At 39.5% G+C, this 24393-nt stretch overlaps 1 protein-coding gene across 3 annotated transcripts in view; it reads left to right on the forward strand.

Moving 5' to 3' along the window:
* The first annotated feature begins 1242 nt into the window (after positions 1–1242).
* Positions 1243–24393, forward strand: part of RAP1B (RAP1B, member of RAS oncogene family) — a 47565-nt gene continuing 24414 nt past the window's right edge. Inside the window, exon 1 of one of the 3 annotated variants that reach the window (XM_036865188.1) lies at positions 1243–1407. The gene's annotated coding sequence lies outside the window, so the exon portion shown is untranslated. Of the gene's footprint in view, positions 1417–24393 lie in introns of all 3 variants that reach the window. The other 2 variants (XM_036865187.1, XM_036865186.1) reach the window with 2 other exon arrangements.

The raw sequence follows: 24393 nt of genomic DNA on the forward strand, positions 1-24393 counted from the left end.
CATTCATTCGGAATTTACAGTATTTCCTACAGACTGCTCTGACACTTGCCTTGAAATTCCCATCAAAAATGGTTTTTCTAAGGAAACAGAAATTACCAAAATATTCAACATATTCAGTTAACCCTAAATCGTGAAACACCTAGAAAGCACTTATACAGAAAACTTAGGATAATTATAGTTCATTCTTATCTATTCCTTTAGTTTTCAATTACTAGTATTCTTAACAGGAGTGAAATTAATCATATTTTTTGCTAATCTTCCAAATTTATAAAAGTTCATAAAAATTTATTTCAAGAATGCCTTATAACACAGGGCCTAGTTAAACTCTGAACTAAGCAAAAATTAGCCTTTAATGACCCCCCAACCCCTACTTTTCCTTGCATATTTGCCCATCTTTGAATATTTCTGCTCTCTTTGAATATTTTTGCCCATCAAAACCCAGTTTTCATTAAAAAGCTAATATCTTGTATAAAGGGTAGTCGTATTTTAGTCTTTTCTCTAATAATGGTAAATTCCACTGTTAAGTTCCCACCCTTTTTGAAACAAGGCATTTTGGAACAGAAAGTCCTTTCTGTTGCCCAGCAGTCACATCATAAACCACCTATGGGTAACCCTTCAAAGTACTCGAGTCACGCATTTAAACGTGCAATTTATTTTACTCATATAAATAGTTGATTTAGGTAAAAAGTTGTTTGGAATCTTGGATTAATTAACTGAGTTTGACAGGATAATTTGCAAAGAGTTGTCCTGGGTGAAGACGCCTTGACAATTCAAGAGGAACCACTTCAAGAATGAAAAAAGACTGTGCCCTAGCCAAGGCACCCCACGGGAGCTCTAGGTGTGGAAAATTGAGCGCTGTTACTTCTTCTATCCACCACTTTCCCAGCACAAGGAGTACGGGGATAGAACCAAATGTTTGGTGGCGTTGGTGACTGAATTATCAGTTTGCATGAAAGGCACGTTTTTAATTCGTACGGTTTTTTAAAGCTCTTCGCACCGTTGAAACCCGCTAGGATCTGGGAAGCCGAGGGGAGGCCGAAGAGGCAGTAAAAGAGAGAGAAAAACACCCGCGCAGGAAGAACGCCGCGAAGGGCGCCGCGCGCTCCCGGTTTGCGCTGCGGGGGACGCGAAGGCCCCGCCCCTCGGCTCCCCTTCGCCCCTCCCCTCGGCCCCGCCCCTTCCCGGGCCGCGCACCCGCGGCCCCGCCCGCGGGCGGAAGCGAGAGCGTAGGCTGAACGCTTGACGTCAAGGCGACACCGCCAAACCTCGCCCAGAGTCAGGCGTGTAAGCCAGCCGGAGCGGCGGCGGCGGCGGCGGTAGCGGCAGGACCGCCGTGGCGCCGGTAGCAGCGACCCGGAGGGAGCGCGAGGCGACGCTGGCTGCGGGGACCCGGTGACAGCGCGAGAGGTTCGCAGAGTGCGTGCGTGGCCGCTGAGGGGAGCGGCGGCGGTGGCCGCACGGGGCGGGGGCCGGGCGCCGGCAGAGGGGAGCGGGTGGGGTGCGGCGCGGGCCGGGCGAGGCGCGCGCGCGGCGGTCAGGGGGCCGGGGAGGCGGCGGCGGCGGCGACGGCGGCCTCGGAGCGCGGCAGGTGGTGCGAGGGCCCGGGCCCGGCCGGCGAGTGCGCTGCCTCCCAGGCCGGCGGGCATGAGCCGCCGCCGCCGCGGGGAACAGCGCGCTTTGCGGAAGGGGTCAAATGTCTGAAATATGGCGGAGGAAGTGAGAGCCCGAGGACCCCCCCCCCCACCCTCCTGCTCGCGGCCGCCGCAGCCTCTCCCGCTGCCCGCGGTCCCCCGCCGGCTCCCCGTAAGACTCGTCCCCTCGCCCCAGAGCCCCCTCGCCGGCCGCCTCTGTTCCTCCCGGGTGTGAGTGGAAGTTAGAACGGAAACCAGAAAGTTATCCTTTGCGTAGACCCAGCTTCCCCTAGTCCCGAGGTGGGGCGAGGAGCGTTCGAGGGAAACCACTCCCCGGCGCCCTGCGGGCTCGAGCCTGACAGGGAAAAAGTTTGCCTGAAACGGGGCTGGTTTGCTCCATTTGTTGCGGGAAGTGGCAGGAGGAAGGCAGCGGAGGGAGCCCCACCTAGTCTGGCAGCGGCCACCGCGTAGAGAAAAACTGTTAAAGGGGCCTTTCCCTTCGTCAGCAAGAGAAAATCTCTTTCTCTTACAGAGGGAGAGAAAATCCAGGAAGTTTGTCTTCTCGTTTTCGCCATCTCGATGTGTGTAATCCTAACATTGACTGTCAGCGCCGTGAATCTTATTTAAAACTACCCCCAGTGAATCGGCCCATCCGAATATTTCTTGTGAAAAAAAAGACAAACTGATGGCTTTTGGAGAAAAGATCATCCTTGCTGAGTTTAAGCAGACGATTTTCTTCCCCTTCTCCTGATCCCCCACTCCCTTTTATTAGTTCAGAACAACATTTTTGCCCTGCAGCTCTTGTGTGAGCATAAGCAGTTCTGTGTTGCAAAAACGGGGAATCACATTTTTAACGGGTTAGAAAGTTAACGCTAAATGAAGATTGTGATTTTAATATTTTAAAATTAATTCAGACTGATTGGATTTTTGTTTTGCTAGTAGCATAGCATCTAATATATAAATATCTAAAATATAATTTATCATGCTTATAAAACTTAAAGCTTCCAACTCGTAAATTCATTTTTTAATCCTCTTTTTTTTGTAATTAGAATGCTATTTGGACTTGTTCAACAAAACCTTAGCTTTAGCAAGAAGTACATAAAAAGGGTAGACGTTCATTTAACTTAAAGCTGGTATCACTCCTAAAAGCTGATCCTTGAATTGTGTTTGAGTCATAATGGAGTCATGGGACTTTTAAGGGCGGAAAGGGCTATTTAGATCATCCAGTCCCACCCTCTGATTTTACGGAGGAGGAAACTGAGGCCTGGAAAAGATAAGATAACTAGTCAGTGGTCCTGCTGACTTGTAGGACAGTAACCTATCCATAATAGAGAACCGGGAGGAAAATATACGACATTTTTATAGTGAATTACATTTTACAGAGGATAGTCGTCCCATCATACCCCACAAAAGGTGAGTACGTTAGTCAAACAGTGTAGAACCATTTGGGTAGTTTCATTACCAGGTTTTAAGAGAGGAAGTTGATACTCAGAATGGTGAATTAACTTTAAGGACACAGAGCCCTGAATGATAGTCTTATTTGAGCCCATCCATGCTTTTGATCTCTGCACTACAGGAAAGTGGTTTCACTTGCATTTTCTTTTTGTCATTCATAATAAATTGTGAAGCTCCCTTATCTGAAGAAGCCGGAAAGTAAGTCTTTGAAACACGTGTATCCAGTTTGGTTTTAATATGCCAAGTATGGGAATACAACTGAAGAACCCAGTAATAAACAGGCTTAATTTTAAACTGTGGTATGGGTTCATGAAAATGATTGCTCTTTCTGTCCCCTCCCACCCTCCCCCACCCTATGAAAGTCATCTCTCTTCCTTTCTGTGACAAGTATCACTTCCTACCTCCTGTTATCATTTATGTGTTTTTTTGTTATCCCACTAAATTATAAAACTCCATGGACAGGATGTGTTCTTTGCACAGAGACAATACCAGTTTGTTAAATGTAAACACCATGAGGGTAGGGACTTGGTCCATTTTATTCTCTACTGTATCTTAGTTACTAGAACCTTGCCTGTGCACACAGTAAGTGTTTAGCACTTAGATTTAGGGATTAACTGTAATAAACATTTAAAGAGATGATATTTGAAGAGAACTTTGTATTCCTTCAAGAAGAAGCATTTCCACATTGGTTTTGGAATCATTTAAGTTTACAAATTGATTTTATTTATCCTCAAAACAGTCCTTTACTGTGGAATTTCAGTATTTTCTCTTAGCTGTATAAAGGGGAAGTGAGCCCCCATGGTTAGGAGCCACCATGTAAGGAGGGTCTAGCAGGGTGTAATAGGGAGGGAATTCATCATAAAAAACTTTGATCCATGTACAGTTGGATCTTACAAGTGTATCTTCCAGTATAATTCAAGATTGGTAGAAGACCTGTGCAGAGATTGATAACATAGTTAACTAATTATACATGTTGTTTTAAATATAAAGTCTAAGATTTGAATGAGAAACTGTCCATGTTCAATTTTCTTTGACTTCTGTTGTAGGTATTTGATCAATATTTATTAAGGCAGTGAAATTAAATAGGGAAACTGGATCTCATACAAATAGGATTTGACTGATTTTGCAAAGGTGTCGTTTATTTTTCTTCCAAAAGTGTAAGTAGGCAGTTTTATCATTGAATATCAAGGTCTTACTGCTATGCATGTGTCGTCATTTTCCCAAAGGCTTAAAATAATGTGTTTCTGTTGTTATGTATTGGTAAAGAAGGGTGGGTATTGATCTGTAGTTTTTAGATTTGATTGGCACCAGGAAGAGTTTTAGTATTTATGAACTGAATATTCAAAAGCTGTCTTTTCTATTATGGCAATAATGTCACATGTTCAGTCTATAGAAAATCTTGATGAAGATTGATCTTAAACTTTGTAAGACCATATAGGGTTTTGACTAAATTTATGCCTTGATTTTTCTTCCCCCTCCTATCATTTTTTTTTTTAATCTATTTATTTATCTTTGGCTGTGTTGGGTCTTTGTCGCTGTACGCGGGCTTTCTCTAGTTGCGGCGAGCAGGGGCTACTCTTTATTGCGTTGCGCAGGCTGCTCATTGCGGTGGCTTCTTTTGTTGCAGAGCACGGGCTTCAGTAGTTGTGGCTCGTGGGCTCTAGAGCGCAGGCTCAGTAGTTGTGGTGCACGGGCTTAGTTGCTCCTGGGCATGTGGGATCTTCCTGGACCAGGGCTCAAACCCGTGTTCCCTGCCTTGGCAGGCGGATTCTTAACCACTGGCCACCAGGGAAGTCCCCCCCTCCTATCATTTTTGAGACCCTTAGAGTCAGAGATTAGGCTGAAGTTTTTACAGTTACCCTTTTCAAATTGGATTTCTTTTAGAAAAAGTTAAGAAACAGATATTTTGGCTGATGCAATGATTCATTGTTAACACTGGACAGATTTTTCAGCACACAGGAGGTCTGTACCGTGGCTTACCCTTGTGCTGAAAGCCTGATGTTTTTCAGTCTTAAGATATTTTGCAATAGTACTTAAAGGTACTAATTACCATTTGAGAACTTAAGTCTTTTCATTTATTAGTCCTTTGGAAATGTTATGAATGCAATGGAAACATTAGGTGCAAGGAATAGGATGAATTTATCTATTTGCAGTAACGACTGGCTTGCTGTATAGTCTCTTGTACTTTGTTTGAACCTAGTTGATCACTGGATTCTAAGACCAATCCCTTTAGTCATAGAATTTGTATTTTAGAGAAGAAAGGTATCAGGAACTTTTTGTGCTGCCTTTAAAAAATTAAAATCACTTCTTAAAATACACCACTAACAAAAGAAATACCACTTCTCCATACTTCCTAACACTGGTGTGTTTATTCCCAGTGTTAGTCAAATTAAGGCTACAACATCAACTGATTATTATTTCAGTAGTGATTTATGAAGAATTTTTCTTTGCATCAATAGTGGATCAAAATTTTTAAACAGTTTCCAAGGAACCTTAAAACTTATAAAAGAAAGAAATGAATATTTGGAGAATTCCCTGGTGGTGCAGTGGTTAGGACTCCACACTTTTACCGCAGAGGGCCCGGGGTTCAATCCCTGGTCAGAAAACTAAGATCCCACAAGCCACGTGGCGGCCAAAAAAAAAATATTACAACATAAATTGCAGAATTTCCATTTGGTTTTTACTATACAGAACAATATTCTGGAGTATTACCACACTTAAAATTATATATGAGGTGCTCGAGTACTAGAAATGTGTTCACCTTTAAATTAATAATTTTAGTCTAACTATACAGAATAATTATCTAACGTTCTGATTTTGAATTTTATATTGGGCTGGTTCCTAACGCTTAACTTTTGTAGTTATGCTGTTTTGTAGTTGTACGTGCATGCGTATTTATTTATTTATTTATTTATTTCAGTAAGACCTTTTAAATGTAAACTGGATTCTGATCCCATGAGATAACTTGCTAGGTAATCTTTTCCAGTGGTGGGGATAGAACGTTTTTAACTGTTGTACAGGCAGACTAAAGATGTTAAAGGAAGAGAGCATCCATTAAAAGCAGTTATACGTAATTTTGAACACTTTCAATTATGACTTCTTGGAATCGTCACTTTTGCTACATCACGGAGCTTCTTGCTGAGCGTTTCAGTAGTTGCCTTGAATATTTATTTCAGTAAATATGTATTTTTAATAAAATAGTTTTCTCTCTTCTATTTAAAACTTAGCATTTTGTTAAGTAACTTTATTCTGAAAATATACAGTGAACTAATTGCCCCATTGGTGGATCACCTTTACCTGTTGCTTTCCTCTTCTTTGCCTTGTGGGAAGGGCACAAAGATGAAAGAAAATCTGTTTGTCCATTTTTTTTTAACCTTTTTTTAAAAAAATTAATTAATTTATTTTTGGCTGTGTTGGGTCTTCGTTTCTGTGCGAGGGCTTTCTCTAGTTGCGGCAAGTGGGGGCCACTCTTCATCGCGGTGCGCGGGCCTCTCACTTTCGCGGCCTCTCTTGTTGTGGAGCACAGGCTCCAGACGCGCAGGCTCAGTAGTTGTGGCTCACGGGCCTAGTTGCTCCGCGGCATGTGGGATCTTCCCAGACCAGGGCTCAAACACGTGTCCCCTGCATTGGCAGGCAGATTCTTAACCACTGCGCCACCAGGGAAGCCCTGTTTGTCCATTTAATAGCAGTTTTTGGCAAAAGCTTCTAGAAAGGAAATCGAAAATGTTATGCAAAATTCTAATTATCTGAGTTTTCTATAATTTATCCTTCTTACTAGAATATATTTTTCAAGTCACTGTACTCTAAAAAAGGGGGTGGGAGTTTCTAAAAGTTCTTAGTTACTGGGAATGAAGACTATAAATATAAGCTCTTTTTGTTTAATTAATAGTTTGTAGGTGTCAAAGTGGTGTGCATATCGCATCCAACTGTTACCTACGTGTTGTAAGATTGCAGTGAGACTACATTATGCTAACATAGTTATAGCTGCTGCTTCTCAGATTTATAAGTTATCATTAAGCTCCTCAGTAACTATAGCAAAACTTGGGAATCCCTCAGGAATCTTGAATTCTGTACTGTACAGATAATAACAAGGGATAGTAATGAGGTATATAAACATGTGCATCTGTTATTCTGCTGCTCTTGAAATTGTTGAACTTGAGATTTTGCACTAAAGTGTTTTGAATACAGAAAAGTATAATGAAGAAAATTAGTATTGCTTGTAATCATACCAGTGCAATGAGTTTTTAGGCAAAGTTTGTAAGCTTTCCGAACCTCTTTGCTTCCTCAGCGGGAAAGATGACATATAAAGCTTCTGTTTACCTGTAGCATCGCTAGTGCCAATTGAAGTTGATTAGATTGCTTAATTTTTAAGATTCCTATTAAGGTATGAATGAGAAGTAAGGAAGAATAATTGTGATTGTGAACAAATAAATTGTGTAGCTCAGTGGTTTTTAAAGTATGGTCCAAGGAATCCTGGGGATTGCCTAGACCTTTTGAGGGAGTCTACAAGTACAAAACTGTTTACAATAATACTGAGATGTCCTTTGCCTTTTCACTGTGTTGACATCTGTACCAATGTACAAAAGCAAAGGTGGGTAAAACTTTTGACATCTGAGAACAAATCAGGTGAGAGTACCTCCCTGTATTAGAAGTCATGGTACATATCCTTCAGTGCCATGCACTCACAGTTTAAAAAAAAAAAAAGAAAGTCTAAATGCACTTGATGAAGAAGTAAAAAATTATCAGATCTCAACTTTGTACTTATCATTTTAATGTACTGTAACAAAATAGGAAGTATGCTTAAAACACTTTTTCTGCTGTCATACTGAAATATGGTTGCCTCTAGGGAAAGCATTTGTGTGATTTTTGAGTTGCAAGCTGAATTAGCCACTTTTTTCATGAACACCATTTTTACTTGAAAAAATGCTTGACAAACTGAAGAAGTTTTTCAGAATTGGGTATTAGACTGACATTTTCTCAAAAAGCGAACCTGGATCTTTAAAAGGAAAAGATTGACAGTATTTACGGGCAATGATAAAGTTCTAGTTTTCAAGTGAAAATTAGAATTTTGGAAGATTTTTCCGATGATATTAGTGATGTTGATGGACATGGTTTTTAAAATGATGTATAATGAAATATGTCAATATTTGAAGATCTACATGACTCTGTAAGCCAATGTTTTCCAAGTCACCAGTGCATGATATTATAATATCATGCAAGGATAAGAAACAAAGTTCTAGCTAGACCAATGGGTCATTTTTTTTTTTAATTTTATTTTTGGCTGTGTTGGGTCTCCGTTGCTGCGCACGGGCTTCCTTTAGTTGCAGCGAGTGGGGGCTACTCTTCATTGCGGTGTGTGAGCATTGCGGTGGCTTCTCTCTTGTTGCAGAGCAGAGGCTCTAGGCGCACGGGCTTCAGTAGTTGTGGCACACGGGCTTAGTTGCTCCGCGGCATGTGGGATCTTCCCGGACCAGGACTCGAACTTGTGTCCCCTGCATTGGCAGGTGGATTCTTAACCACTTCACCACCAAGGAAGCCCCCGAGACCAATGGGTCTTAATATTATAGAGAACATAGTTTATTGATAAGGTTACCGATTCCAATGTATTTCAGCCAATTGAGTTTTGGTATAGTATCAAAGGAGAATAGCCACATTTATCTGAAAGGCCATTAAAATATTCCCAAATGTCCGTTTGGTTATTGTTTACTTTTTTGTGTGTATTACTCATTTTTCCATGCTTTGCAATATATTGAACATATTTTTGTTGGAGGAGTAGAGAAGAATAGGAACCATAGATAAATATGAGGCAGTGTTTTCATGTGCTTTATCTTGGAATCTCTTATTAATATATAATCATTTTAAGTTTAATTTCTTTGCAGTTTTTTCAATTGAGCAGTCCATTCAACTTGCCGTGCTGCGTGGCTTGTGGGATCTTAGTTCCCCAACCAGGGATTGAACCCAGGCCCTGGCAGTGAAAGCACCAAGTTCTAACCGCTGGACCGCCAGGGAATTCCCCCCATTCAACTTTGGAAACTAGTTTCCAACTTTGGAAACTTTGCAGTAGGAAATTAGGTAATTGTTATTTTTTAAGTCAATTTTTGGTTTTAATACTTGTTTTGTACATCTGATTACTCAACCATAGATAGGTTGCATATATGGTCAAGTTTTGATATAACCCTAAACAGATTTTTAATAGTTAACTTTCACAATCTTAGGAGATGTAGTGGCTTTCATGTAGTAAAGCTATGTACTTTCTCCCACTTCTAGTTTTAATAATGTGTCCTTGACCTGAGAATTTGATGTGTTGTCTAGATACTTCTCCAAAACAAATGAGAATGTTTTTACCTTCTGGGAGAAAGTTGTTTCTTTTTCATGTTTATTTAAGAATAATTGTAGCAATCCTTGTTAAACAACTATTTTCATAAAAGTCATGGCTTAGGACCATTCCAAATTTTAAAGGATTTTTAGGACAACCTGCATTTGGTTCAAGTAACGAGTTTCAGGTTATGAAAGAAGTAAGATACATAAGTTGTAGTTTGTACTGCACCCAGTTTCTTGGAAATTTAGTGCCAGTTATTTCCCTAGAAATAATAAAATGGGTGTGAATAAGGAGAGTATTGAGTCTGAACACCACTGTTTGAAAGAACAGGGTTGGCATCAGAGAAAGAAAGAGATTCCGAGTGGTTTAGAGAAGAAATAAGTGTAAAAAACTAGCTTCAGGATAGCTTCAGGGAGTAAGCACTATAGAATTCCTGCCCCCATGAGCTAATCCCACAGTAGGGGGCGTTCATTTAATAGGAAGCTTTAGTTCTCCCTATATTAAATAATTAACTGGTCAGCTGTTCTGAATTAGGGAACATACTGAGATCATATTTTATGTCCTTGACATCCAAATTAGTCACAAAGTTGCCACTCACTATTGCTTATATAGTTTAAGTTGCTAGCTGAAAAATGTTTGAAATTCCCTGTATTTTAGGTTTTTTATACTTAAGCTTTTTTTTCCTCCAAGAGCCCTGTCATCTTACTTGATCTTCGTTGAACAAAGAGAATATAGGATTTGCAAGCTTTTAAGGGCGGAAGAGCACTTATAAAAGTTTTCTATTGTTTACATGAAAGTGATGATGGTGATAATAGTCAGTGAAGAGGTGGAACGGCAGGAAGTAGAACAGAAAAGAGAGTGAAGATGGTGATTAAGAGGTTCTCTTTCTAATGAGCAGGGCTGCTGTTACTGCTATTCACTTTAGAGTTCTGGTTGAGCAAAAATGATAAAGTCTACTTTGAAAAGCACTTGCGGTGCTTTAGTGATTGATACGTCTTGTCCACCAGTGGGTCCTATGTAGAGGATAAATCGATATTATCTGTCAGAGATGATGGTATTAGAGTAGAAGTTTCATAATTATGCAGTGTGAGTTGAGAGTACTTTTGCTGTTTTTACTCCCAACAGCCCTTATGCACTTTTCTCTGAACCTTCAGGTGCTCGGATTGGACACTTACTTATTTCAATTTTTCTCATAAGTTTTAACTGATTCCATTGAGCATGAGGGCTAACTCTGAGAAATAATGTGCTAGTTTTGCATTTTTTGTTTGTTTGTTTTTTTTTTAGAATATGCTTTATTTATTTTTTGATGTGGACCACTTTTAAAGTCTTTATTGAATTTGTTATAATATTGCTTCTGTTTTATGTTTTGGTTTTTTGGCCCCGAGGCATGTGGGATCTTAGCTCCCCCACCAGGGATCGAACCCGCACCCCCTGCATTGGAAGGCAAAGTCTTAACCACTGGACCGCCAGGGAAGTCCTGATGTGCTAGTTTTGAGTAGTTTGATTCTATGCTATTTAAGTAGCATGGTTTAATAGTGGTAACTTTGACCTGGATGATCTAGGCTTCAGTTCCCTCTGGCACTGGCCATGAAGCCTAGAACAAATTAACTCCTCTCTTAGAACTTACCTTTATGTAGACAAAGTTTGATTAATTGTTGTTAAGGTATTTTTGAGCTCTAAAATCCTGCGTTGCTGTGATATCACCCTTGTTTAAAGCCGCAGTCATCTCTTGCCTGGACTGCTACAGGAACTTCCTAACTTGTTGCCATTCCTCAGTCTTCACCCAGAAGACAAAGTCATCTTTTAAAAATGTAAACCAGATCATGTAATACTCTCCAGTCCCAATTTCCTACCCCAGTGGCTTAAAATAAAAACCAGTCTGTCTGTCATGCTCTTTCTTCAGTTGTCTGCAGTTCTGCCTTAGTCTGAACCTTACATCTCAGTTCAGATGTCTCATCTGCAGAGAAGTTTTTCCTGATCACCTTATATAAAGGTTTATTACCTTCACAGTTCTTACCAAATAATTATATTTATTTATTCATCTATCCTCTCTTCCCCTCTAAAATGTTTGTTTCAAGAGGGAAGGAACACCATGTCACTTTTCCAACACAGTCTCAAATGGTAATTGGCACACATAGTAAGTGCTCAAATTTGTTTTATTTTAATTGAAAGAATACATGAAAACTTCAGTGCTTTGTCCTTATCAATTCCCATCATAGGCTACTTCTTACACTAATTTTTTTAAGTGTTACATTTATTTCCAACTATAATCTCTCATTACTTAGGGCATCTGTCTCGAGGAGTCGTTCATCTGACTGCCTATAATTGGAGCTGGTTGATCTCAGTTGCTGTATGTTATGGTTAAATTGAGTAGTTATGCACAAAAGGTTCTTAGCAAAGACATGAAAATTTAATCATCATGAAATGTAAATAGTTCAAAATAATAGTAATACCCAAATGAGTGATATAGATGAGTGCTTATAGAATCAAAGGAAGAAGTGAAAACCTTTAGGCTTTTGTAGTCCAAGAAGACATTAAAAATGAGGTGGGATCTGTACATGATATTAAAAGGGTATGTAAGTTTTAGACTAACAGTGAATCAGAGTAGACAGTTTAGAAATTGAAAAGTGCAGAGTATGTTTAAGGGAGTATTTTACTCTAGTAGATGTTTGTGAAATGGATTATAGGTCCGTAATACCTTATCTATAACCCTTGGTGCCAGGTATTTTGGAATTCAGAACTTTTTGGAAAGATTTATTTTGAATTTTAGTAAGAGTAATCAAGCACTTAATATTTCTAAAGTGAAATGTGAATAGTTACACTTAATGGGATAAATAAAAACTATAAATAGCCGCACATCAGTGCTTGGGTGAAGTTTTGCTGTGTAAAAAATTTATGTTAGGTCAGGTTTTGCCGCTAAATTAAACTTGCAGATTTCAGAGATTTTCTGATTTCAGAATTTCTGTGAGAAATGGGTCTGAAATAGTTGGAAAGGCTTTACTCTTTATTACTTTGTGTCTTTGGGGAGGATATCAGGGTCTGAAAATGTTAGTTTGAGGCAATTAGCTTAGAAACAGTTTCTGCCAAGGAATTCTTTTTGACAGACTCAGGGTGGAAGGCACTACTGAGGGCAATGAGTCTTTACAGGTATGGGAGAACCACCTAATTCCTTAGAGTCCAGTTAAATGTTTGGAAGTAGTGGAGATTCATCAGTGTATATAGGTGCCTGGAAAATAGTAAATGTTAAAAAAAAGTGTAATGCTTGAGAGCTCATATTTTAGATGCGATTTCTTCTTTAAAGTCTTAAACCCTGCAGTTTGTCTCCCAATTGATAGATTTGTAAGAATTATATAATACATTTAATTGTGAGGTAAGAGCGCAAGAGAAGGTTAGAATAGGAATATTGTAGGACTAATGTAATCTGTTTTAACATCCTTGATGGAATCACTTGGTATTGACAAGGAAAGAAGTAAATATCTGAAGATGCTACTTTGAAACTCAGGATTGATTATAAGAAGTGCCTGCTCACTTTCTGTGTTTTCCCCATGTGCTCTCCTTATTCTTGCAACCTAATTAACACCCAGATTGAGTCCTCATTGTCTTTATCCATTCATTTGGTGTATATTAATGTCCAAGAATGAAGACATGTGTGTGCTATTTTTGTATATTGACTTGTATCTTATAGAATTGCCAAGATAGGCATGTTTCAAAGCTACTTTATAAAAAATAAAAGTGCTTACTGACCTAATAATTATGCAAGTAAGTGGAATAATGTATGGAAAAGCCAAATGTAAGCATTATTTATGGCTTACAAAGTGTAGCGTGCCTTTTATTTTTCTAAGTGGTCTTTATTATACTGGGTACTAAGTGCCTCTTTGAATAAACTGAAGAGGCTAGAGTATAAAAGGAAGAACTGTTACATTAGTCTAAAACAACTTTATAAGACAACTAGCTGCACAAGCCAGTGTGGGCATTAGCTAACATAAACTGCTGCTTAGATTAAGACGTTAAAATTATTAGAGAAAACTATGGGAAGTACCTGTGCTTCCACTGTTTTTTGTTAGTTGGTTAATTTTTCTCCTCTGAACTTGTGGCACATTTACTAGGGGATTTTCCATTAGGAATGTCCTGGTCTTGAAATTTCGTTTAGAATGTCATGTAGATTATAAACCCACAATCTGAAATTATGGCATTCTTATTATGGTTTCAAATGCATTTGGGGGCAGTCATATTAAGCTTTGTCTTAATCTTAGGAAGGTAACAGTAAAATGAAATAAAAAAAATTTTGTAGTCATTTGTTCCTTCTCTCATGAAAGACTAATTCTTTTTATTTCTGAATTCAACCTTGTGTTGAAATAGACTGTAAAATTGTTTTAAAAATGTTCCCCCATCCTTGTGGAGGGTGGTGTATTATAAAATCTGAGTATCTATATTAAAAGAAATATTTGTGGCATTCTTCCAGTCATAAAAGTGGGTGTGGTTTGTTCTGGAGTCCTTACCCTTAACTTGAATTCTGATCTGTCTGCTGGTAGTAAAGAGCCTCACTTCTGATTTCTTAAAATGCATGAAAGCACATATTTTCCCTAACTAATGGGGATATCTCTGTGGTTGATGTAATCATCTCATTCTGCAACCTATTCAGCAAACATTATTGAGCACCTTCGGTGTAAGTGTTAAATTCTGGAATCACAAATTCAGGAGACTTGGAGAAAATGTGGCTTCACTAGGAACATAGTAAAACATCTGGTTAACCTTCTTATCCGTATGCAGTGGTGGTGTCTCTTTTTTTCTGTGACGTGTGGGAGCTAAGATGTTAAGAGTGGATTATTTAAATGACTGAGGATTATTTAAAATACTGATTTCTGGAGACCTGAGGAACACAGAGACCTTCCTTTTCTGTGCTAAATTAGGGGACACTTATTGGAATCAAAGAAGACAAATAATATGGGCTCTGATAGACCCTGATCTTTCTTTGCTAGGGATATAGGTCTTAGGGTCTTAAGGAGGAAGGGAGGTGTTAAGAGTCTTCCAGAGGTGCTTTTTAAAACTTACACACACACACACACACACACACACACACACACACACACACACACACACACACACACACACACACACACACACACACACACTCCCTATGATAATCAGAGAAACCACTGCTCTAATGTCACTTAATTTCTCCCAGGCTTCTGGGTCTTCAGATTTAAATTTGATCTGACCTTGAGACGTCCCCTCCCACCATTCCCATCAGTGACTTTGTTTTGCCACCTCCTCAAATACCCTATGCATGGCTCCATAACTTCCTATCATGCCAGGGTGTGACCCACATGGGCCAGGCTACATCTAACAGAAACAGAATATCTGATGAAAAATGTCTTATAATATGGACATACAGATGTGTGTGTTTACATCTTTAGAGAGACTCATCAGTCTCTGAAAAGACACAGACCTAAATGAGTCTTGGTGTATAACCTTGCTTTATAGAAAATGAAAATGGTAGGTTTTTCAGCTCCCTTGGTAGCTAGGGTGCAAGTACTTGACATAGGACCAAGAAACAAAGGATTTTTCTAAAACAAATCTGAAAGGAAACTTTGCAGAGCCCTAGTGGCATGAATGCTTTAATGTTAAGCTGTTTATTATGTTAACTACTTCCAAAATCAAAGTGAGCAGATTTAATAGATCAGATTTAGCTCCAAATGTAAAAATGTGCTTTACCCAAGATGCCCTTTTCAGTTTTATCTGTAAAACTTGATGGAGTTTTGGGATATGTTGGGGTCTTACATTAGGTTCCCCTAATAACACTGTTTTATCATCCTCACAAATGGCCTTGACAGCTGAATCTGTTGACTAAGTGTATAAGGCGCCTGTTGAATGTTGTAAAATAGAGCAACATCAACTATGCCAGAACCAAAATTGTTTTTGATACAGTCTTAAGCATTCAGGTGGACCATCCTCAGTGATTCCTTTCAAGGTTTTTGTTGTTGTTGTTGAGGTTTTTGCATATTATTTTGCAGCTAACTAATTCATCTTTGTAAAACTATCAGACAACATGCTAGCTATGTGAAATATTCTACAGCAGAAATTTTCAAATGTTTTTTAGTTATAGTCCTGTTTCTCCTTTCCCTAAACCATAGTAGACATTGATAATTGAGAACTGTACTCTTTCCCTTTGAGTCCAGAATCGTTATTAACACTGCACTCCAGGTAGCCATTAATATTTTGAGTTACTGTTTGAGCTAAAACCCATTTGCCACCAGTGAATTAATGGACAAGATCTATCCTTATCTCTTCCAGGGCATATCAGCAAACTTTCTGTAAAGGGCCAGTTAATAAATATTTTAGGCTTTGTGGACCACGTATTCTCTGTCACAACCACTCAACTCTGCTGTGTTCATAGGAGTAACCATAGACAGTATGCAGTTGTATGGCTGTGTTCCAACAAAACATTATTTACAAAAAACAGACATGGTGAAGTTTAGCCTGTGGGTTGGAATTAGCCAACCCCTGCTCTAGGGCAAGAAACTGGTTTTGATTCATTCAACAAATAATTGCCTTCTGTATTCCAGGCACTGTGTTAAGTGTTGGTTATGCAGCAATTAACATTGTACATAGATCTCTAGCCATGAAATATTTAAGCCTTAACTGAGTATTTTTTATGCTTTAGGCATATCCAAAGCAGCTTTTTGAGGAAAAATATGGCCTGGCCCATACATCTGCCTCATTTGTCAGTACAAGTGAGATCTTAGGCAAATACCCTAAGTGCCATGTTCTGTGGTAGTGGTGTTAAGTAAAAGTAATCTCAGTATGCTTTAGATATCAGATGCTGTGGTATCAAAGTTAACGTCCTGTTATTAAAGGGGGGGGGCTTAAGATGTGTGGATCTAGTATCTGTACTGCCTGCACATAGTAGGTACTTAGTGTTCATATGGCGTTGTGGGATAAAACAAATTACCAGTTGTCTTAACTATCTTCTGCCAGTCTCTTGCAACTTCTTTCCTCTATGCAGCATATTGTTTCTGACCTCTTAATTTTGGTTTTCATTTTGTTATAGGTTTTTCTTGCAAATCAATCCATGCATTTTAAAAGTAGGCCACATATTAATCATATTTAATAAAAATGCTTAACTCTTCTAGATGTATTGTCCAGATTTCTGTTAGAACTCCTTTTATTTAAAAAGTAGCTTTAGTTTTTCTCAATATTGGTATGTTTTTCTTCAAAATATCCAGTACTGTTGATTACAAAATGAGTCAAATCTCTTGACTAATACTCAGAGATCTTCATTATCTTAACTGTAGACTCTCTTGCTATTTATTTTTCCTGTCCCTTTGTACCTTGAGGTCCACTCAGACCATGCTTTCTATTGTAGTCTAATCATATTCCTATATTTCGCTGCCTTCTGTGCCTTTACTCTCACTTCTCTTTTCCCTGGTATGTTTTCTTTCATGCTGTAACTTTTAGTCATTTGCCATCTTCTTCATAAATCTGTTCCTGACCTTTTTCTGAATTTCCATAGTATTTTTGTTTTTCTCATGATATTTTCCATGATTTTTGTCTCACCTTTCTTACAAAATTGTAAGCTTCTTGAGAGCAAGTATGTTTTGTTCATCTTTGTAACCCTTGTGATCACTTGCATTTAACGCATATTCAGATACTAATACTATGAAAGCTATACTTTTCTAATTAAGCAAGGGACGGTGTTCCTTCATGACAGATTCCTTGGATTTTTATCCAAATGAGAAAAGTTGTGTCAAAATACATTGTAAATTGTAAAGGCTATACAAATATTGTTTGTTACCATACACACTCAAACTTTGCTCTTATACTAAGTGATGTACACAGTTTGGTTTTTAATGTCCATGTTTTATTTCAGAGAAGAGTATGATCACGTTGTGAAAAAAGATAAGCTTGTAGTACATTTGCAAGATGTTTTCTTTTTTTTTTTTTTATTGATTGCTGGGAAGATTTTTTTATTTATTTGGTTGTGCTGGGTCTTAGTTGAGGCTCGCTGGCTCCTTAGTTGTGGCAGGCGGGCTCCTTAGGTGTGGCATGTGAACTCTCAGTTGCGGCATGCATGTGGGATCTAGTTCCCTGGCCAGGGATCGAACCCCAGGCCCCCCGCACTGGGAGCGTGGAGTCTTAATTGCTGCACCACCAGGGAAGTCCCTGCAAGATGTTTTCTAAGCCTTCACAGTTCCACATCGTTAAAATTATGAAACATGAGAGGAAGCAAATTCCTATCAATATGTATTCCACAAAAGACGACCAGCCACCTTGTTTTTCTCAGGACTGAGGATTTCTTGGGACATAAGACTGAATGCTAAAATCAGGACTGTTGGTCACCCTGATTTCACTTTGATGTGGCTATCTTTTTTGCTTATCACTGTGTTAGCACAGTTTAATAAATGCCTGGTAACTAGACAGTTGGCTTAGTGGGAGAGGGGTGGTGGGACACTTGGGCTTTTATTTCTTAAGTTTCTGAATATTATTTATTTTGGATAGACGTTCTTTAATATTCAAATGAAAATACAAAAGTGCATTTGATTAATTAGGAATATATTTGTGTATGACATCATGGTGTCCTTATCAGAAGGTGGTGCTACTAAATTTCTTAATTAAAAATTGTATCATCTGTCAGATGATTAATGCTTTATTTAAATGTACTTTATTAGATATAGCAAAGTCCTAGGCAGCTTGAAATTTTCCTCTTAACGCGGTTTAAGCTTTGATCACAGATTAACAGACGGTGTTTGTAAGGAAACATCTAAGGTAGTGTGTGCCTAGTCATTCCTGTGCTGCAGTTAGCTTTTGTACGTGTTTGTGTTACGTAAATCAGAGAACACCATGGCTGAGATCTCTCTAATAGCAGGTATATAACTTAAAGTGGCTACCAAAAATCCTTACAAATTTGGTCTGCAGTTGAGCCATTGTGGGACATAAACTATTCTGAGACATGCACTGTGCCTGGTAGTATTGATGAAAAGGAGCCATTAAAAATATTGATACTTATACCAAAAAGATGTCCTTAATTTGATTAATCTGTTGGCTAAAATAGGCTCTTCTGGGATGGTTTGCTTGGTTGTTATCCTTTCATTATTTTTCTTTTTTTTTTTTTTTAAGTTAATTAATTTATTTATTTATGGCTGTGTTGGGTCTTCGTTTCTGTGCGAGGGCTTTCTCTAGTTGCGGCGAGTGGGGGCCACTCTTCATCGCGGTGCGCGGGCCTCTCACTGTCGTGGCCTCTCTTGTTGCGGAGCACAGGCTCCAGACGCGCAGGCTCAGTAATTGTGGCTCACGGGCCTAGTTGCTCCGCGGCATGTGGGATCTTCCCAGACCAGGGCTCGAACCCGTGTCCCCTGCATTGGCAGGCAAATTCTCAACCAGTGCGCCACCAGGGAAGCCCTCATTATTTTTCTTGTTTTAAGAATGTGAATAGAGTCCTTTTGTTATTTTAGCTTTTTATGGTTCTTTTTGCCACCTTGTGAGACTTGCCAGCTTATATCGTGGACCACATTGTTGTAGAAAAATTACTTGAGCCTTTAAAGCAAATGTATCCAACATTATATTCCTGTATAGAAATGTAAAGGTCAGATTTGGGTGATGAAAAGACTTGAGAACACAAGAAAATGGGAACATTTAGATTGAAGTTGAAAAAGAATGGTGTCCTTTTCACAAGAGAAGGAGGAAATCTGCATTTCTTTGCTTGTAGTAGTTTTTGTTGATTTTTAATAGATACATTTTATTTTTAGACTAGACCTTAAAAGAATGTTGAGTAAACACTGGCAGTGGTGTCACCATAGCCGTAGTACCTACTTACTCCTAGAGAAATCAGAAATAGGATGTAAGGTGCTTACTTCTGCCCTGTTTACAGAAGGCTTAAGATAAAGCGGAAAAGGACCAAGGACCAAGTCCAAAGACACAATCTAGCCAAGTGATTTTTATATGTTATGGTTTATTGTACATACAATACAAGCTAGTCACTGAGTATTTTACACTGAGAAGCTCATTAAGCCTAGAAAGATTTTTGGTTTTGTACAGTGCTCATTTTTTCTGTTCATGTTTCTTTTTCTCGTAAACTGGCAAAAGACTCCATCAAAGTTCATTTGATAAAAGCTTACAACTAAAATTATAAAACCTTAAATTGAGATTTGTAATCGTCTAAATAAATTGTATATTTCAAATTAATACACCAGAAATATTGAGTGAAACAAATTACACATGGTGCATTTATAATCTTCCTAAACAAATCAGTGTCCGTTCTGTACCTGAAGCCTTTTGAACACAGGCATTGAGCATCTTCTTTCTAATCGCTTTAAGAATAAAAGATGCTGCTGCCGTGTCCATACTATTGTCAGTTTTTCCTCCACTGTCTTTGAGAACTATTCCAAAAGATAAAAGATACCTACTAAACCAAGTGTGTTCCTCTTAGGTTCCCTATCTGGTTTAATGGTGTCACTATCCATCTGTTTGATCATGCTGCATCTCATCTTCTTTTCCTCACCCAGTGTTGTCTGTCCCCATGTTCTCTTGATTCTGACTTAGAAATTTCTCAACTATCCTTTCTCTTTATTCCTTCTGCCACTACCCTGACTTAGGTCACCATCTCTTACCTGTGGTAAACTCCTACTGAATTCCCAGAGTTCAGGAAACTAATACTCTGCTTCTGTATTCTTTCTAAAACACAGATATGTTCATATCATTTCCCAACTTGCAAACTTTGTTTCTCAGTTTCTTATAGAATGCAGGTCAAGGCTCCCCTTCCTCTTGTACCTAACCCCCTTCCCCATGCACTCATGATGTAATGAATTCTCTCATGCTAGTCCTTTTTCCCGGAATGCCCTTACCTCTCAGTGAACCTCCCTATTCCCTTAAAATATCCACTGGTCTGGCTTAAATATCCACTTAGTGAAACCTTGCCTGATATATCCTTACAGGCAGACAGTTCTCTTCTCTGCACCCATAGCATTTTGTTGTGTAAACTTGTCTTGATTGCGAGCTAACACAGTACAAACACTATAAACATTTTAAAGTTCCATACTTACAAAGCATCTTCTGGGATGTAAAAGCCACTGAAATATAGCTGTCATATTTGTTTTTTTCTCAAATTTCTGGAATGCCCTACCTCTTTGTCTTCACAGTTAAAACTAACATCTCTAATCTGTTCATGGATATTCAAGTGTATAATAAATTAACATTTTCCCTTCTTATTTGCATCCTGTATCCCCCTTTTTTCCACATGAGAAATGAGAGCTCTTATGAGGTAATGGAGTGGAGAGAATGGAATTGATTTCAGGGACATCAGGGTAGAATGTATCAGACTTGGTAATGGGGTGGAGAAGAGAGACAAATGACAACTCAGGGTATACAGTTTTCTGTAGCATAGTATAGTATAGTATGCTTTTGAAGTCTTTTAGGTGCTTCAAGTTTTAAGCACTGTAGACAGCTAGATAGGATAAAAAAAATTTGCAAGTACCATATACTGACTGCTTATTATGTGTTACTCATTGTGTTAAGCATTTTGCATGGAATAATTTATTTTATTTGAAATTTTTTTAATTTTAAGAAGTACTGTTTTTTCCCATTTTCAAATGAGGAAATGAGGCACAGAGAGGTTAAAATAACATGACCAAGGTCACTTAGCTAATATGTGTTAGAACCGGCATTCTGATCCAGGAAATCAGATCTAAAGTCTATGCTCTTTTTTTTTTTTTTTAATGTATTTATTTTTGGCTGCGTTGGGTCTTTGTTGCTGCGTGCTGGCTTTCTCTAGTTGCAGCGAGCGGGGGCTACTCTTCATTGCACTGCGCAGGCTTCTCATTGTGGTGGCTTCTCGTTGAGGAGCATGGGCTCTAGGCGCACGGGCTTCAGTAGTTGTGGCATGTGGGCTCAGTAGTTGTGGCACACGGGCGTAGTTGCTCTGCGGCATGTGGGATCTTCCCAGACCAGGGCTCGAACCCGTGTCCCCTGCGTTGGCAGGTGGATTCTTAACCACTGCGCCACCAGGGAAGTACTGTGCTCTTAACTGTTGTTATATTTTTCTATTTTACCATTTGTTTGTTTGTTTTTTTCAATTTAAAATACAGTTAACTGGGCTTCCCTGGTGGCGCAGTGGTTGAGAATCTGCCTGCCAATGCAGGGGACACGGGTTTGAGCCCTGGTCCGGGAAGATCCCACATGCCGCGGAGTGACTAGGCCCGTGAGCCACAATTACTGAGCCTGCGCGTCTGGAGCCTGTGCTCCGCAACAAGAGAGGCCGCGATAGTGAGCGGCCCGTGCACCGTGATGAAGAGTGGCCCCTACTTGCTGCAACTAGAGAAAGCCCTCGCACAGAAACGAAGACCCAATACAGCCATAAATAAATCTGACAAGAGGAGAAAAACTGACAGGTTAATTTTTAGGACATGTCCAAAGAGCTGGGGAGCAGGGGAGAGGAATCTGTCAGATCCCTCCAAATCCACCCTATTTGCAGGGATCTGATAGAAACTAATATGGTGATCTTGAGCCCCCATTATTTCTTCTTGCCTGATTTTGAAACATTTTTGGGATCTCCATTTTTTTGTCACTTAACTACCTTGCTCATGTATTGTTGACTGAGAAATCTATTAAGATTTCTTTATATGGTTCTTCTGCAGTTGTCAGATTACTGATAAATTTTTATACTGTAGTTAATATATTCTCTCAGAGGTGTGATCAAGTACTGAACTTTGAAAGGTAACTACAGTGAAAAGTCCAATAATAAAACTGGAAACATGACTTTAAATTGCATGTCATAGTATATGTTGGAATAAGCTTCATTTACTGGCACTATTAGTCCATGAAAAGGGCAAAGGAAGAATTTTTTTCCTCCATGAGGTGTTATAAATATGGTCAGAATAGAGAAAATGCTGTAAAACAGTTTGACAGTCTACAAATTCTATGCTCAACTAGATTTAGAAATCTAGTTCACAGAGAAGACCTTTCTTGGCAGAATTTAAATTAGTAAGATTGGAAACATTTTTAAAAGAGGGTGTGAGGTAATGTTTGGACCTCTTAATTTTTCCTCCAAAAAATAATTTTTTAATCTGCTCAGAAGTTTTGAACACTGTCATTGTGTCCAAAAGATTAGTCCAGTTTCTTTTAACATTTGAATCAGTTAATTTTATTTAGGAGTGAGAAGAGAGCACAGTAATCCTCTTTAGCTGCTAAAATACTACTTCGGGAGTTGGAGGCGGAAAGGAGAAATCAAGGATCATCTCCTCAGAAAGTGTTCAGTGGGAGAAGTAGTGTCACTTGACTTCAGGAACCAGTAGTTAAGTGTTTTTACTTAGCCCTTTATTTATAATTTAAGATCACAGAATTTCAAACTGGGGGGGATGAAAGGGGGGTCGTAGCTAAACAACTTGAGGATAGGAAAATTGCTAGAGTTACCAATGTTTTGGGAGAATCTTAATTTGTAGCTATTTAGAGAATTTTAATGGAAAGGAATTATGAAATGTCGCTGATCACTTTTTTTAAGTATTGATTCTTATTATCTATTTTTTACATTTATTAATGAGACTGATTTAAAGAATAAGTTAGATTAAAAATAATAATAAAGAATAAGTCAGATTATGGGGTTGAGAGTAGGTGTCTCTGGAACCCAAAAGTTGTTGGTTTTAATACTATTCCTTTTTTTTTTTTTTTTAAATTCCTGGCTGCTTTGGGTCTTCGTTGCTGTGCACGGGCTCTCCCTAGCTGCGGCGAGCGGGGGCCACTCTTTCATTGTGATGCGCAGGCCTCTCATCGTGGTGGCCTCTCCTGTTGCGGAGCACGGGCTGTAGGCCCCGAGCTTCAGCTGCTCCGTGTCATGTGGGATCCTCCCGGACCAGGGCTCGAACCCGTGTCCCCCCGCACTGGCAGGCAGACTCCCAACCACTGCACCACCAGGGAAGCCCAGAGCATTTTCTTTTCTACTGAAATTACAGTTCCTACAGGGCAAATATAAGAAACTAACATCAAAAAAGAAATTTTTTTTATATGCCCAAAGCATCTCATATATTCTTTCTTCTCCTCCCCTCCTCTCTTTTCCTTTTCTTTTTTTCTTTATTTATTTTTTTGGCCAAGTTGCACCGCATGCGGGATCTTCGTTCCCCAACCAGGGATCAAACCCATGCCCCCTGCAGTGGAAGTGTGGAGTCTTAACCACTGGAACTCCAGGGAAGTCCCCTCATTTTTTTTTTTTTTAAGTCTTCTCTTTTTTATTATTATTTATTTATTTATTTTATTATTTGTGGCTGCATCGGGTCTTCGTTGCTACACTCAGGCTTTCTCTAGTTGTGGCTAACGGGGGCTACTCTTTGTTGCAGAGCGCGGGCTTCTCATTGTGGTGACTTCTCTTGTTGCGGAGCACGGGCTCTAGGCGCGTGGGCTTTGGTAGTGGTGGCTCGCGGGCTCAGTAGTTGTGGCTCGCGGGCTCTGGAGCGCAGGCTCAGCAGTGGTGGCGCACGGGCTTAGTTGCTCTGCGGCATGTGGGATCTTCCTGGACCAGGGCTCAAACCCGTGTCCCCTGCATTAGCAGGCGGATTCTTAACCACTGTGCCACGAGTGAAGTCCCCCTCATTTTTTTTTTTTTAATTTTTTAAATTTTATTTATTTATTTATTTTTGGCTGCGTTGGGTCTTCGTTTCTGTGCGAGAGCTTTCTCTAGTTGCGGCAAGCGGGGGCCACTCTTCATCGCAGTGTGCGGGCCTCTCACTATCGTGGCCTCTCTTGTTGCGGAGCACGGGCTCCAGACACGCAGGCTCAGTAATTGTGGCTCATGGGCCCAGTTGCTCCGCGGCATGTGGGATCTTCCCAGACCAGGGCTCGAACCCGTGTCCCCTGCATTAGCAGGCAGATTCTCAACCACTGCGCCACCAGGGAAGCCCCCCTCATTTTTTTTTAATGTCAAGAATTCCATTGGAATTCATGACATCTGTCAATAACTGATGAACTTAAATGGCAATTTACCTAAAAAAGTAACTTGTTAGTGGT

Source organism: Balaenoptera musculus, chromosome 10 (genome assembly GCF_009873245.2).
Source record: "Balaenoptera musculus isolate JJ_BM4_2016_0621 chromosome 10, mBalMus1.pri.v3, whole genome shotgun sequence".
NCBI lineage: Eukaryota > Metazoa > Chordata > Mammalia > Artiodactyla > Balaenopteridae > Balaenoptera > Balaenoptera musculus.